The 16,202-nt window shown below is 32.6% G+C and overlaps 1 long non-coding RNA gene across 1 annotated transcript; it reads left to right on the top strand.

Annotated features, from left to right (window-relative positions):
• The first annotated feature begins 2,521 nt into the window (after nucleotides 1-2,521).
• LOC139523275 (uncharacterized) lies at nucleotides 2,522-7,584 on the top strand. The gene is made up of 2 exons (XR_011664587.1): nucleotides 2,522-3,082; nucleotides 5,722-7,584. It is a non-coding gene; the product is annotated as an uncharacterized lncRNA (long non-coding RNA).
• Nucleotides 7,585-16,202: the final 8,618 nt, after the last annotated feature.

Raw genomic sequence — 16,202 nt, 5'->3', positions numbered from 1 at the left:
ATTGTTGGGTTGATGTTTAGACGAGTTGTATATATATATATATATATATATATATATATATATATATATATATATATATATATATATATATATATATATATAACTATCTGTATCAGCACAGTCTATTTTGTAAGTAGTATTGAAACAATTCCTGTAAGTAACAAAGATGAGACAAAAATATTATAGAATTGCAAATCAATTTCACTATTTGTAATTTTCAGTTGAAACACTGATTTGTTCTAAGACTTATAGTTAATTTTAGCATTCATTACTATTGAATACTCCATATTTTAGTGTATTCATCTTGAACAGTTGGGGATGGAATGTGGTGGTGTATGTGTTGGACAGGATAAAGTACCCAGTATTTTTGGCACCAAATCCTGCATTAAATATTTCCAGCCAATTGTGGAGAATATTGCAGAGGCTCTCATAGGTAAAAGCTTCAATAAATATTTGTGCAACAATACTACTTTAACCAGTAGGTTATATAAACTATAGCACTATATATTAAAGTAGAACTGCAGTCTGAAAGGTATAAGGGTTTTCATAGTGGTAAAAGGATGATGAATTATAGAAAATAATCACTGTTTTCAATTCTTTGTCAAGGTATTTAAGCTTTTGTTTGTTAAATGCAATAGCTATAACGGTTTTAAGGGTAGTTTATTCAATGGGACCTTTAAATTTCTTCTAGGAAAATTTATCCCTCATTAATCAATTTAAAACCTGATTAAAAAAGAATCTTCTAAGATGATAAAAATCCATGTATTGTTACCCACTACTTGAATGTGATGTCATATATATTTCAATAATCTGTGCAGTGTAAACATTGATTCAAACATTTGAAGCAGATATCCGACAAAGTATCAACACTATTCCAATAAGATAGAAGATAAACAAATAACTCATGTCACAAGGAAGAAACCATGGCACTCACATCATGAATAGTTACTTCCAAACATGATTCTTTTCAATACTATAGGCAAGGATAGTGTAGATATTTCTTTTTATCTTTTATGCACAGTTATTCTTGTACTAATGGCAGTAACATGCTATAATATGGTTTTAGATTTTTTCTATATTGCCATCATCTACTTTGAATGATTTCTTTTATAAAGATAAACATGCCAAGTACAATTATTGTAACATACATATATAATGACATTTTTTGTTGTTTTTGCAGGTAGTCATTTTAAAACAGAACAGAAACCACAACGGTTAACACTTAAGGAGGATGTTAGGAAGTTGTTTAACTTATGTTATGGTAGAGTACCTTTTATAAAATTGCATTTGAGGGAAAAAAAATATACATCCTTTTAACATACTCATGTAGATTTATCATTATTTTTTTTTATTTTCATTTAAAAAAAAAAGGTTTTATGCACACATTTCATAGTTAAATGCAGAAAACCTAGCCTAGAAAAACCCTTTAGATGCATTTTTACTTTTTGGCTCCAAACTATATTGCAGTCTTTAATTAATGCAAAATTTCTAATAATATTGTTACTAATTAGGTTTATTAACTTTTTCATAATTTAAAAGCTTTATATGAAAAATCAACTAAAACAGAGAGAGGTTAAATATACAAAAGGATCATTCAAACTTTCAAGTCTTGAATAAACTAACAACAGCATGGCTACAAAAGAAAAAAGACAATCAGACAGAACACTATATAGAATATAAAAGATAAAGTAAACATATTTGGGGCTATTGCATGTGCATAGGAAGGGTAAGTAGATCCTTCTACATATTGCACCCATCATGATGCTCATGTTAGTACAGTGATAAGTATAATAATATAGGTGACATTAAGGGTAAAACTTGTTTCCCAATTAGCTATAAATTATACACTTTTAAATTCAACTTTATTTAAGGTTAAAGATGAAGGGATAGTAGTAACAATAAATGCTAATCTCAATTATAAATTTATAAGTAAATTTAGTCCCTTTTTATTAAAATTACAATCCATTGAAAAAAGAAGCACAAGGCTGATCAATGTGCTTTTGACCAGTTTTTCTTATTCTATGTCGATTATTTGTTTTATTTTCAAAATTCAAGTGTACGCCGGTGTGTTTTGACGTAAACGTAGCTATTACTTGATTTATTTCACTTGACTGGGCGGAGTTAAAACGGTTCGCTCATCATTGACCAGTCCATCTACTGATAGGTGTTTTGGGATAAACTCATCAATGAAGTGTCCAGTTATGGTCATTGTTAATTCGTTTGGTGACACTTTTTGAGTCAAAATTCATTTGTCTATGAGTTTGCGTTAAAAATTCAGGATTAATGCGCTACATAGTACACTAAATTAAGATTTCCAGAAAACAGGGAGTTATTTTGGTAGTACCTGTGTTTTCAAGATCAGAAATTTCATATAAGACTTTAAACATTGGTTGAAAATTGGCATGTAGAAAGGTGATACATGTACAATTCAGGATATACCTGATTTCCTTGAAGGTGAACTTAAGGTAAAATATTTAGATAGCTGTGGAAATTGCAAGGTTCGGTTGAACAGATAGGGATTTTTAATTGGTGGTCTGACACCTTTATTTTCGTTTTCCTCCCAAAATAACCCAAACTGAATAATCATAAGAAAAGATGACAAATGCGACTATACCTATATAGAACACAGAGGCATGATGATTAATTCATTGTAGAAGGAAGAGAAGCGACACACAAAATTAGGTCTTCTCGTTTATTATTATAGATACTCTAACTTTTCTTTTACAGTACTTTGTATATCCCCATCCCTGTTTCACTTGAATTATTGTCAGCTTATTCGAATATGAGCATGTTTTCTGGCACGTTTGAAATAAATGCAATTCATCTAATGTTTGAATGTAAATTTACACAATCATGTAATTATAAACATTTAGCATGTTTTAAAAACAGAAAGAAATGTTTATAAGTGCAACACACGGTATTTTTGGACAAGAAATCAATTTTTCTTACACTTTTAAAATTCAAATGAAGTAAAACAAGAAATCAATCTGGTTGACGCAACAATGACAATCTGTTACACAGAATAATAGTGGTGCATTTCTTTCCAGTGGGTCTCAATCAACACTGATTTACAGAAATCTTGGTAAGAATTTAGTCTTAGATGCTTGATTTTTTTATTAGTTGTTATTGGCTTTGAACAAGCTGTCAGTAACTGCGTGTAGTGGCGGATACAGAGGGGGGTATGAGGGCGTACGCCCCCTTTTTGCTTGGACTTAGACTAGACTTCGTAAACTTTGCCATTTCCCGTGTATTTAATTTTTATGAGACAATTCTTTTCATATACAGATTTTTTTTCGCCAGTATTTACTGATTATTTCAAAAGTAAAACTACAAAATACTGAACTCCGAGGAAAGTTCAAAACGGAAAGTCCCTAATCAAATGGCAAATTCAAATGATAAAACACATCAAACGAATGGACAACAACTGTCATATTCCTGACTTGGTACAGTCATTTTCAAATGTAGAAAATGATGGATTGAACCTGGTTTTATAGCGCTAAACCTCTCACTTATATGACAGTCGCATCACAGTAGAGTGATTCGGTATGGTTGAGTTGACCAGTTCGTCGAAAAAACGTCACTCAGTCATTTTGAAATTCAAATTACAGGAACATTTTCAATTCTGAGCATGAAAAATCATGACACCTTCAAAGCGACAAAGGAGTGAGCAAGAACGTATTGACTTCTATTTCACAATTCAACCAAAAAAAGTTATACTCTATTATAATCTCATGAAAAAAGTTACACATTAATATTATTTACCTACGAAATTATGTTTAACCCCAAACGCCCGCGCCTATCTTAAAATAACATAGCTGAATAATTATCCCCAGTCAGTATAAGCTCTGGATAGATTTAAAGTGCAAGGTTCGAGCCATTGTTTGAGGAGGCAGTCTGAGATCTGAGAGTCTGGCCGTATTTAGATTGAAAACAATAATCTTGTCCACTTTTTGGCTAATAGAAACGAAAATTTCCAACAGAATAATATAGCATTAAATGAACATAATGAATAAAAAACGGGCTTATTTTTTTCGGGACGGGGGTTTGCATGAACTGATATATCGAATACTTTTATCAAGATCAGACTGCAAACCTGCCTGCTGGTGTGGCCTTAATGTCTCCATTTGTCGACCGTCATTCATAAATTCGTTGTCATTTCAGACTCAATTGTGTTGGGTAAAACATATCAACCAAACATTTGTATAAAAATTGCTTGTTTGTCTTTTTTAACTCGTGTCGCTCGTATTGTAAAATTCATCGAATAGCGCGGCGTGTATCTTGTTTACAACAAGAAATCTGTGAGTTTATGCTAACTTAACATACAACAAGCGAGAATTTTCCATGTCTATTTTTTACTGACAAGTCCCACATCAAATATATCAGTTCATAGCTTTTGACCCATACTATAATTTTATGATAGACAATTTATGGGGAGAATACAACATCAAAAATGTCCAACTCTTACACTTAACAGCAACTATTAAATATACATGCCCCACGTCAAGAATCGTTTAAAAAGTGCATTTTACACTTATTTTATGTTTTTTAGCCAAAAAAAGGTCCCAAAATTTGTTCGCCTCGCTCCGCTCGGCGAATTTAAGAAACTTCGCCCCACTTTGCAAAATCCTGGATCCGCCCCTGTATTCAATATGTAGTATGTCAAAACTGTCCATACAAAAACCCTATATTCACTGGGAAAAGACATCGTGTAGCTGGAAATAAGCAGAATAGGGTGCAAGTTTGGGACATTAATACTAAACTTAGTCTTGTACGGTAAGACTAGATATCCCCTATTTTGAAAATTATCACACCATTCGGAACAATTAAAAATATTTTCAAAGTAGCGAAAAGGAAATGAACCACATAAATTAATACTGGTCATAAATTCTCCGCTGCTGTCAGTCAGTCATATAGATGACACTAAACTATAATACATTTATTTTTAACCTTTTTTACGGTCGGAACAATAATTTAATATTCATACAACAGTTTTTAGACTATAACAAATGAAAAATAAACAAAAATGATGTTTCACGATCATTAATCCATCGCTACATTTTGTATTCTGACGTGTTTGTTTTTTTCTAATGGTGTTTTCTTTCACGTCCGCAATTTTGTTGAAAGTTTCGATGTTAAAAATAGAACACAAATCTTTTTAATAGATACATGTATAAATAGTTTATGGTTTAAAGAGTTAAACGTCAGACCAGTTCCTGGGTATTATTGAGTTACTCGCAGTCTCTTTATTTGCTTTATAATTTAAAGAATCTATACCCAATGATCTTTATACTTTTTTAGTGAGAGAAATGTTTCAAACGAACTTAGAGCTCCAAATATTCTAATTAAGATTTCATATTTTAGGTCCGAGTCTGAGTGTTAGTTGGAAAGAATTTCTACACACTTTCTAACAGCTACATATTTTTCTAATAAGATTTACATGAAGGTCTGGTGGAAGACATTTTTTTCCAGCTCACTGACTGTCACAAGTATTTTATTATAGGTTAATGTCGAATAGACTGAGATTTTTTCCAACGGACTATAAACTGCTTCAAATATATATTGCATTGAAGGTTTATAGATCAAATTTCTTCCGACTTACTAACTGCCACAAATATTAAATTGTTTAGTCAGATTTTATGGAATAAGACACGTTTTGGTGGACGGACACGTTTTTGAGTCTTAAACATATTTGTATACTGGTAATTAATTTTATATTTTCAGAAAGATATGAAACATCTATTACCACTAGATGTAAACACGTGTAAAGTACAACCTCGCCGCTTTTACCATTACAGAATATTAGTTTTGTGTATGTTCTGTACTATTGTATATGCATACCTATATATCAGTATTACATACAGAACGAAAACAATTTCCATGAAAATGGATAACACACTAAGTGATCTGAAGTATTTACAAAGTAACTTGAAAAAATTATTGAGACCTATCAACACAAAACTAAATCGAAGTACCATAAATACCGATAGCTATGAAATTGTTAGGAAAAAAACAAAAGATTGATGGAAATTCTAAACAGTTGTTAGTGCTTTTTACTACATTTACAACGAAATCTGAAAAGTACGTTTGCAGAAACAACACTTTAAATAATTGGAATTCATTTGGAACTGGTGTTAAACCAGTGTTTTTCTCTGACGATCAACATCTTTATAAAGAAATTAAAGAAAAAGGTTGGGATGTCATCCCACCCACAAAAACCGCCATAGGAGTTCCAAGATTGAAATATATGTATTTGAAGGTAATGAAGAAGTATTCAGCTCATTTTTATGCTTATGTTAATGGGGACATTCTATTTACACAAAATCTAAACGATACTCTTCAATTTATTTTAAATTCAAACGTCAACCACAGTGAGCCTATGTTGATCGTGGGTCAGCGAACAAACGTGAAGGAAGTGACTGCTGAACAAGCATCTACATTTGAAAATATAACAAAAGTTTCAAAAAAAGGAAAACTTTTTACAACCTGGGGGGCGGATTATTTTATAACGAATGACGTCTATCCGTGGAAGGATTGCCCAGAAGTTGTGATTGGTAGAAGAGCATACGATAACTGGCTTATACTGAATGCTAGAAAACGGAAGCATACTACAATCGATGCTACTAAAACGTTATTAGCTTTACACCAAACGACTAAATCGGGAAATAAGGAAGGACATACGCACTTAAATGGTAATTTCAATGCCCAATTACTGAGTAAACTTTACAGGCGAATCAATTATGCAGCTGGGCTGACAAGTTGTACTTCTTATATTACTACGCGCAATGAAACATCGAAGGAAGTACAGTTACTACAAAGAAAAATAGGAAAAGCATGTTTCCCTATTGAACTTTCATAGATGTCTTTCCTCCTTCAGCACACATGACTTATAACAATAGCGACGTCATGGAGGGTGTCTTGAAGTAAAGCAGGAGCTTCTCATTCTTCCAGAACACCTGTCAATGCTTGTGTTCACCTCCAGCTTTTTGGGGTTCCAGCTCGTTGATGTGTGTATATTTTAGGTTTTTTGTGTTATATGTTGGTTGTCTGTGTCGGTCTTTTTAGTGCTCTCATTTTTGTTTTTTGTCTGTTGACATTTTGTATATAAAAAGGATGTGGTATGAGTGTCAATGAGAAAATTCTCTATCCAAGTCATAATCAGGTTGGGAACAATATTCCTTAACTTTAATATACGTTTGTATCTTCTTTATTATTTAAAAAAAAAGTGGATTTGTCGAACAAGGGATTAAATTGGTGTGGTCTAAAGTATGTTTGTCTCTCTTTAAAACGGGCGGATTTGTCGAACAAGGGATTAAATTGGTGTGGTCTAAAGTATGTTTGTCTCTCTTTAAAACAGGACATTTACCTGTATCAATCTTGGTCATTCCTTTTGATAAATTAATAATAGGTACTACTTTTGTTAAGTGTTGAAATGTCAAACGTGTTTATACTAATGCAGGAAGAAAGTGACAAATCTTTGGGATTTTCAAGTATCAACATCTCATTTCCACCACCCCTGGGGTAGGACGTGCCACGTCTTTGATACCAACTTGAGTGCTAATAAAATTGATGTTAATAATTTAGAAATAGATTTTGTCGAACGCTTGGAAGACCTTGCAATACATAAAGAATAATACATGGCAAAATCCGTATCATATGTCGTATCATCCCGAGACACCAATATCAGCCCAAGGGCCTTTAGGCCCGAGGGTGATACGGCATGTGATACGGATTTTGCCATGTTTTATACGCTTTATCATATATTTCAACAGAAGAGTATTATATTATATGAACTGTTTTGATCCATAGCACTGGATTACCTTCAGTTCTACTTTTTTCTTGTTTTAAAAGCCTTAAAATAACTGCTTAATTACTTATCCGAATCACCTGGGTTACCTTACAATTTGCGTGCTGTTGTTTTAAAAACATTTTGTTTATTATTGTATATTTATTTTGTGTGTTTTGTATTTTTTATAGTTGCATTTAGTGTGCCAAAAAATATGAAAACTTGACGTTCGTGACGTCACATACCAAAAAATGACGTCATTCAATAAATTGCGTCACGCCCGAATGACCGTTCTATTGGACCTATTTTGAGGGAAAATATTTCTTAAGCTTACATATAAAAAAACTGACTTTATGTAAAAAAAAAAAAAGAAAAAAAAGAAAAAAGTAGAGGTGTGATAAAGGGTATGCGATAAAGGGTGCGCATCAAGGTTGCGCGATATGGATTAAACAGCAGGCTATTTATCCAACATTCAAAACTACTGTATTTACTTCTAAACATATGATAAAACGTTATATGAAAGGATATCATAAGGATGAACAAGAAAAGAATAATACAGTCAAATCAAACAATAGACCACTTTCGAGTTCATCCGTCACTGGAAAAAACTCGTCAATTATGCGCGCCTTTGTGACGTCATTTACCAGATAGAGGGGATCGCCTGTATCCCTGCACTATTAACGTTCATCAAGCGTCTTAGACCCCGTTCACCACTCCGTTCACACTAGCATTTTTTTTAATCCATCTAATTTGAATCGATCTAAATAAAACCAGTTAGCGTTCACATTATCTTTAATCATAACGATCTCTATCGGTCTAAACCGATCCACTGCGTTCACTCTACAATTAAAAACGCAATCGATCTAACCTTTTTACCCGTAAAACTGTAAACATTGTGTATAAATAGAACTGATTTTATTAAATTCATCCATTGATACTCTGTCACGTCACACACTTGAAAAAAAATGGATAAAGTTATTGTTTCTCCTGAATCAGAAGTTAACATTTTGGTACAGGTGTTATTGTCGTTTTCTTTAATTTTGAAAAAAAAATCTGTAGTAACGAAGTTACAACACGACGAAGTATTGCGGTTCCTGAAAAGAAAAAAAAATCATAAGAAAAGAAGACACAGATTTCGCAAATCTATGCGTTGGCGAAGACAAAATGTTTTCAGTTTGTTTTAAATGTATGTAAACAGAGAAATATGGGTTAAACAACGAACCTCTGAGATATTTTTGGCGCTGTACATGCGCATACGTTATTTTCGATTCAATCGTACTAGTTTAAACCGATCTCTGCGTTCACATTTAAAGTAAGATCGGTTTACTTTAGATCGATTCAAACTAAACTACCTCTTTTGGTGTTTTAGTTTAGACCGATTGAAGATCGATTCAAAGCGTTCACATTGGCCCTTAAATCGATGTAAAGTGAACCAGTCTAAGGTCTTTGCATCGGAACTAAACACATTATTTTTTTAAAAACAGTTGTTGGCATGACACGGGTTATGTTCTTCTCATATATGTTATGATGGTATGATACTAAACCCCTAACGGGAAGGATTGTGCCTGATGTTCATATGATGAAATCATAATCTTTCAGTCAGTTTAATTGAAGTCTGGAGCTGGCATGTCAGTTAACTGCTAGTAGTCTGTTGTTATTTATGTATTATTGTCATTTTGTTTATTTTCTTTGGTTACATCTTCTGACATCAGACTTGGATTTCTCTTGAACTGAATTTTAATGTGCGTATTGTTATGCGTTTACTTTACTACATTGGTTAGAGGTATAGGGGGAGGGTTGAGATCTCACAAACATGTTTAACCCCGCCGCATTTTTGCGCCTGTCCCAAGTCAGGAGCCTCTGGCCTTTGTTAGTCTTGTATTATTTTAATTTTAGTTTCTTGTGTACAATTTGGAAATTAGTATGGCGTTCATTATCACTGGACTAGTATATATTTGTTTAGGGGCCAGCTGAGGGACGCCTCCGGGTGCGGGAGTTTCTCGCTGCATTGAAGACCTGTTGGTGACCCTCTGCTGTTGTTTTTTATTTGGTCGGGTTGTTGTCTCTTTGACACATTCCCCATTTCCATTCTCAATTTTATAGTTTAAATTGATAAAAATGTCCTAGTGTGAACGGGGTCTAAGTGATCTTCATTGTACAGGATAAACTATAAATAAAGTTTGTTCAGTAGGTACTTAATCATAATATCCCAATAACAGCGGTGCTGAATGTCAATTATGAGAATTTAATTTGCTGCATAATTCGTGCAATATAACTTTATAGTTTTCCAACCACTCGCTCAACATTGGAACCACATTAGAACGGAAGTGACGACGCCCCTAAACGCACGAGTGACGTTCACTAGAACCAAAGTTTTTGACGGAAATGCATCGAACTCGAAAGTTGTCTATTAAATTTACAGCTTTGATCAGTACAGAACCCTAGCAAAAAAAGGGATAGAAGCGATGGAATGTTTGTGCTTCTGTTCGGTTGTCGTTGGTTACTATCTGTAAAACATTTGTGGCTAAGTGTTTTTTTTCGTTTACTCATCATTTAAAACGGGCCATTGGTTTCTCTGTTGAATTGTTTCCGATTTTTTTTTTCATATCAGGACCTGTAAGTTGCTTACTTAACTGATAGTTGACTCATTGCCATTATGTCACATTTTTCAATCGTGACGGTTTTTTTGTTTTTGTTTGAAATCTATAGATACATGTGCAAGCAGACGATTGTCATTTCAATGGGCACTTATTGTGCACTATATCTGCCGGAAATCTGTCTATTCGCGTATGCAACTTAATTTTCATAAGGGATGTTTTTCAAATAGTTATCAAAGGTACCACGACTAGAATTTAATACGCCAGACGCGTGATTCGTCTACATAAGACTCATCAGTGACGCTCATATCAAAATAGTTATAAAGCCAAATAAATTCGAACTTGAATGAGGACCCACAATTCCAAAAAAGTTGTGCTAAATACGGCTAAGGTAATCTATACTGCAAATCAAAATTTTTATGGTTAATGACCACTGAAGATAAACATATACTTAAAAAGTTAAAGTATTTTTCTTATCCAGAGTTTTGAATTGAGATCCACAAATTATGTTAATGGTTAAATCTCATTTAGTTTATCCATATATATATTTTAAATTCAAAAATTAAATTTAAATACACATTTCTCTGTCTATGTGTATGCATATTTCATCTATTAATATGTAAATGCCTATATATGCATTAATAAACTGCAGTAAAATCTCTAAGGTGCTTATCATATCCTTGCAATTGTGAAAGAAATATAATTATATACATAAATATCTAGTAATTGGTTGCTGTGTATACATGGGAGAAAAATACCCTTATATCTAATCAGTTGGGGTTGCATTTCATTTTTATGCAGCTCAAAACATCATATCTGTTTATAGGTTGCATTTCTGTAAATATTGACAATGCAATTTCCCATAGGAACTCCTTTTACGGCTAAAACTGTACCACTTTTACTATGAAGTTTTGAAAAAAAACTTATCCTAGAATTGAAAGTTCATATGCACCACAATTTTTTTCAAAGGTCAAAATATAGGGCTGTGCGGCATATTTTCAACGTTTATATGCCCTGAACTTCTCAGAGTTTAAACTTACACTAATTTTCTTAACTACCCCTACCTCGAATGAAAGGTTACCACAGATTTCAATGTAAACAATATGCACGTGTTTATTTACTGGTAACATTCCAAAGTTCTGTCTCTGCGATATGGAACACAGAGAGCATAACTGGGAACCAGTATGTAAACAAAATGAATTTTCTATGAATATTCAATTACTCCCCAAAAGAGGCGTGTTTTGAGAAACAGCTGTATTTACAAAGTGCAACCTATACAGACATTTATTCAAATAGAAAACTCTCTAAAATCAGTTTTTCTCACACTAATACTCATTTATCAGAATTAAAGTCTTAAAGAAATCACTGTGTATACTCTAAGTTTTTCTTTACTATACATTTTATACCCCCTCCCCTGTTTAAATTTTTTTAAAGAATTTGAAAACAAGACTTTAATTAATGCCAGCTTACCCTATTTGCATATTTTCTGATAAAAAATGCCTAGAACCTGTTAAAAACTGTTTTGATAACATATTGAAAGCATATCAGAATATCATAAATGTAATGTTTAGCAGTCAATCATTACAACATTCAAGATTATATAAAGTATCCAATCCAGCCTCTATCTCCAGTCCACATCTTACTGTATGCCTATTTGTCAATTAAAGAACACATTTTCTGCCTCAAATGATCAATTTAGAATTCTTGTCACAACAGTATCATCTTTAACCATATATCTGACACAATTTAGCTACTATATATACTAGAAGTGTTCAAACAAAGCCATATTTGCAATAGTTGTATGTATGCAGATACCAGTCTGAGATATAAATTCACTGAAAATGTTGTAGAGATGACTGCTAACATTTGATTTTTGCATAACTTCCAAGCATAGTTATTGTTTTCTATATCAAGAACTTTAAAATCATAAAATCATAGCATTTACAAGTTAAATTATTTGTTTTATGACCCAGGGGTAGGCAATTTTCTATGTTTCTTGCCCCTGGGGCCTCAAATTTCCTAAATAATTCTGCTGTTTCTAGCAATTTGGAATATTTAGTACATATTCAGGATGGAACACACTATTGTAAGTTTTCTGGAGATATTTTTGTTTTTCTAGCTTGTATTTATTATGCCGTGGTGACAAAAAAGCAGATTTAGGTGTTGCGGCTTACTTTTGGGTTATCGAAAGGACACAAATACCCCATAAATAATATTCAGGAAGGATCTATGAGTTTCAATGACTGCGAAGAGTAAATATAAGCACTTCTTAACAATTTAACTTACAAATATGCAAATATTATGATTTAATTTTGTATCCAGGACTTTAAGTAAACTATGCATACTGTAAACTGTGAATTTATGCTGAGTCATCATATTTAAGGCCCAGGATTCTATCAATCTTCATTAAATATTTATAAAACTTCTTATTTGAGTTAATTTCTTTAAAATCTGTGAAATAAAGCAAATTTGGTTAAAATCTGAATGTTCCCTTTTTTCACCCTATATAGGTTGCATTTCTGTAAATATTGACAATGCAATTTCCCATAGGAACTCCTTTTACGGCTAAAACTGTACCACTTTTACTATGAAGTTTTGAAAAAAAACTTATCCTAGAATTGAAAGTTCATATGCACCACAATTTTTTTCAAAGGTCAAAATATAGGGCTGTGCGGCATATTTTCAACGTTTATATGCCCTGAACTTCTCAGAGTTTAAACTTACACTAATTTTCTTAACTACCCCTACCTCGAATGAAAGGTTACCACAGATTTCAATGTAAACAATATGCACGTGTTTATTTACTGGTAACATTCCAAAGTTCTGTCTCTGCGATATGGAACACAGAGAGCATAACTGGGAACCAGTATGTAAACAAAATGAATTTTCTATGAATATTCAATTACTCCCCAAAAGAGGCGTGTTTTGAGAAACAGCTGTATTTACAAAGTGCAACCTAAAGGGGAATAATCCTTACAGAAATTGATTGTCTCCCATATTACTTTCTCTTCCATGTGCATGCAATAGCTGTTCAGTGTTCTATTGTCATGTATTTCATTTTATTGTTTCATTGTTATAACACAAATCATTAATAGTTATCCCACAAGGACGCGGTGTATCAGTGTAAGATCACCCCGAATGACCGGAGGCCAGAGTGCAATCTAACACTGACACACCATGTCCGAGTGGAATAACTATTTTACATCCCAGCTCTTTTAGATTAGACGAAAAAACATTTACAATTCATTAAATCTAGTTTAGAACGCCACACAACCATTATAATATACTATATTACTATATGATGTATACCCTTTATGACCCCCGAACCCGATGAGTAGATATCAAATAATATCACTTGCCTATCGGCCCACACTATATCGCCACTTTATAAAAAAAATCGCCCAACTCTTGTTTACCGACTCCCCCCACTTTTGAAAAAGTGTAAAATCAAATTGAACAATCAGTCTGACAACTCACTTATTCACGAAAAAGGTTTAAACCCAACTGAATAAAAGTCTGCCAACTCGCCCCACTTATAAAAAGATCTTGCTTCCTTTAAGTATATAAAATTACTGTAAGTTCGTATCCAGTCGTCTTGGTGTAGTAGCATGTGTCTAGGCTTGATATGCTAAAGGTCTTGAGTTCGAATCCCAGCATAAACACTGGATTTTTTCTACGTGAATTTTGATAGATAGTTATCGACTTCTAGGAGTCGAGATTAAGAATTGAACGATGGACAGTCAGTGCGTGAATTTTTCTTGCTACCTGATTGGAAGATATTACGAGACGTGAATAATCAAAGTTTATTGATTGGTTAGGACAATCCAAACCTAGTAAATGTCCTTAAATCCCGTAGAGTATCGGATTTGTCCTCTCTAATTTAGCAATTAGATTTTGCCTGGTCATTAATCATGCATATTCATGATATTGGTACACATGTAACTCTTATCTATAAATAGTCGAATCTTCTGGAGTTTCGTAAACAACACGTTAAACGATATATACTACTTCATAACGTGTGACCTCACGTGTGTGGTAAAATTTGTTGATTGATGCAGTTTTTATTCTAGTAAATGAATTAATCTACAAAGCGAGAGCACTTTCCATTTTCATCAGCTAAGAGTCGACTAGCCCTTTTTGAAAGGCTAATGCTTGTCTTTTCCGTACAATTGATTATAAGTTTTATAGTGGATTTGACATTCCCGCCAAAATGTTACAGAACAAAGGAAAGCATGCATAACAAAGAAATTCAAACTGGGGTGATCTGGTAGGGACGATCCGGATCAGATCACCCCTGTTAGAACAAAGGAGCTGGGATGTAATTGTAATCATTGTATGAAATTTAAAACCCGCAAGGGTCCATAACTGGATTAATAAAGTATTCTTATTCTTATGTATATACCTGGGATAAGAAAATCCTTATTTTTTCGAAAAAAAAATAAAGAAACTGATGTTAGCCCAGAACTGTGTTGTTAGCTCTCGATACTTCCTACAATAATTATAAATCTAGATTATATATATAAAAAATGTATATCTAATTAATAGCAATGGGATATGATTTATAAATTCAGATTCAATATTTTATTAGAGTCTCACGACTTATAATACATATACTACATGTAATACAAACATTATAATATATACATTAAATAAACAGTAATTTTCTAAATTAAAATACAAGTGCCATTCTATAAAGAATTATGAGAGACTATAGAAATCTAAATAAATTATTACTATATACTTATCATATCTATAAAACATTTCCGCTATGTAATAAAGCCATATAACTACATTTATCACGTCTATACAATATCTCGGTTATGTAAAAAAATAATTATCAATCAAGCATATCAAAAAATCCTTTCTTCTACTTACAATATTAAAGCAGGTCTTGGCAACCACATCAAAACAATCATTACGTTTAAAAAGATATATAAACTTATCACAAGATAAAATATTAAAATCACCATTATTTCTTTTAACTTCGTTAAATAAACTTTCACGTAAATCTGCATATAAAGGACAATCTAATATTACATGTTTCTCATCTTCAATTTTATCATTACGCACAAAACAAACTCTTTCATTTACAGTTTTATTTCCATAGCGACCTGTTTCTTTTCGCAAGGGGGCAACGCCACACCTAAATTTTGCAAATGTATCTGTATCGTATTGAAATGTGCTTCCTCAAATACACCTGCGTTTCAGAAAATCATTTTATGGTACATAAAAACATTTTTGTCAGGAAATTTTTCTTATCAAAAGTAATATGAAACTGTAAATTTGAATGGGGTCGTCTGTAAGTTTTTGATTACAGGCAAAGATCAGTAGGGTCATCTCACGATCAAGGTCAAGATTAATTACTAATATGATTGCTTAATGATATTTAAACGACCAATGAGGATTAGGCGCATGTTATCTCTTCACATGTGTTTAGATTAGCCAGCAGTCTCGCAATTGCACTGAATGCTAGCGGACGCCATTTTAGTTTTCTCAAGAAAAGTGAAGATTTTTAATTTCCCACCCACCTACTCCATTGATTCTTTAACAGATTTATATTTATAGGTATTATTTTTTAAATTAAAAATTTTGAATTTCATATGCTGATGATTTCAATCTTTTATTGTACAATATTTGTTTGTTTATACATTTTGTAATTTAGTTATTGAGGGTGGCGGTATTTATTCCCCACCTTTGCAAATTATTGTCATTTATTCAGTTTGGGTTTTAATATTACATAATTGTTCATAACATTCAGTTGTATTATGTTTTTATGGTTTCTGGATAAATTACCTTTATCGCAAACCTTGTGCGAGATATTT

The sequence above is a fragment of the Mytilus edulis genome, chromosome 5, assembly GCF_963676685.1.
Source record: "Mytilus edulis chromosome 5, xbMytEdul2.2, whole genome shotgun sequence".
Taxonomy (NCBI): Eukaryota; Metazoa; Mollusca; class Bivalvia; order Mytilida; family Mytilidae; genus Mytilus; species Mytilus edulis.
The sequence above is the reverse complement of the archived record's forward strand: the minus strand, read 5'-3'. Positions and strand labels throughout refer to the sequence as shown.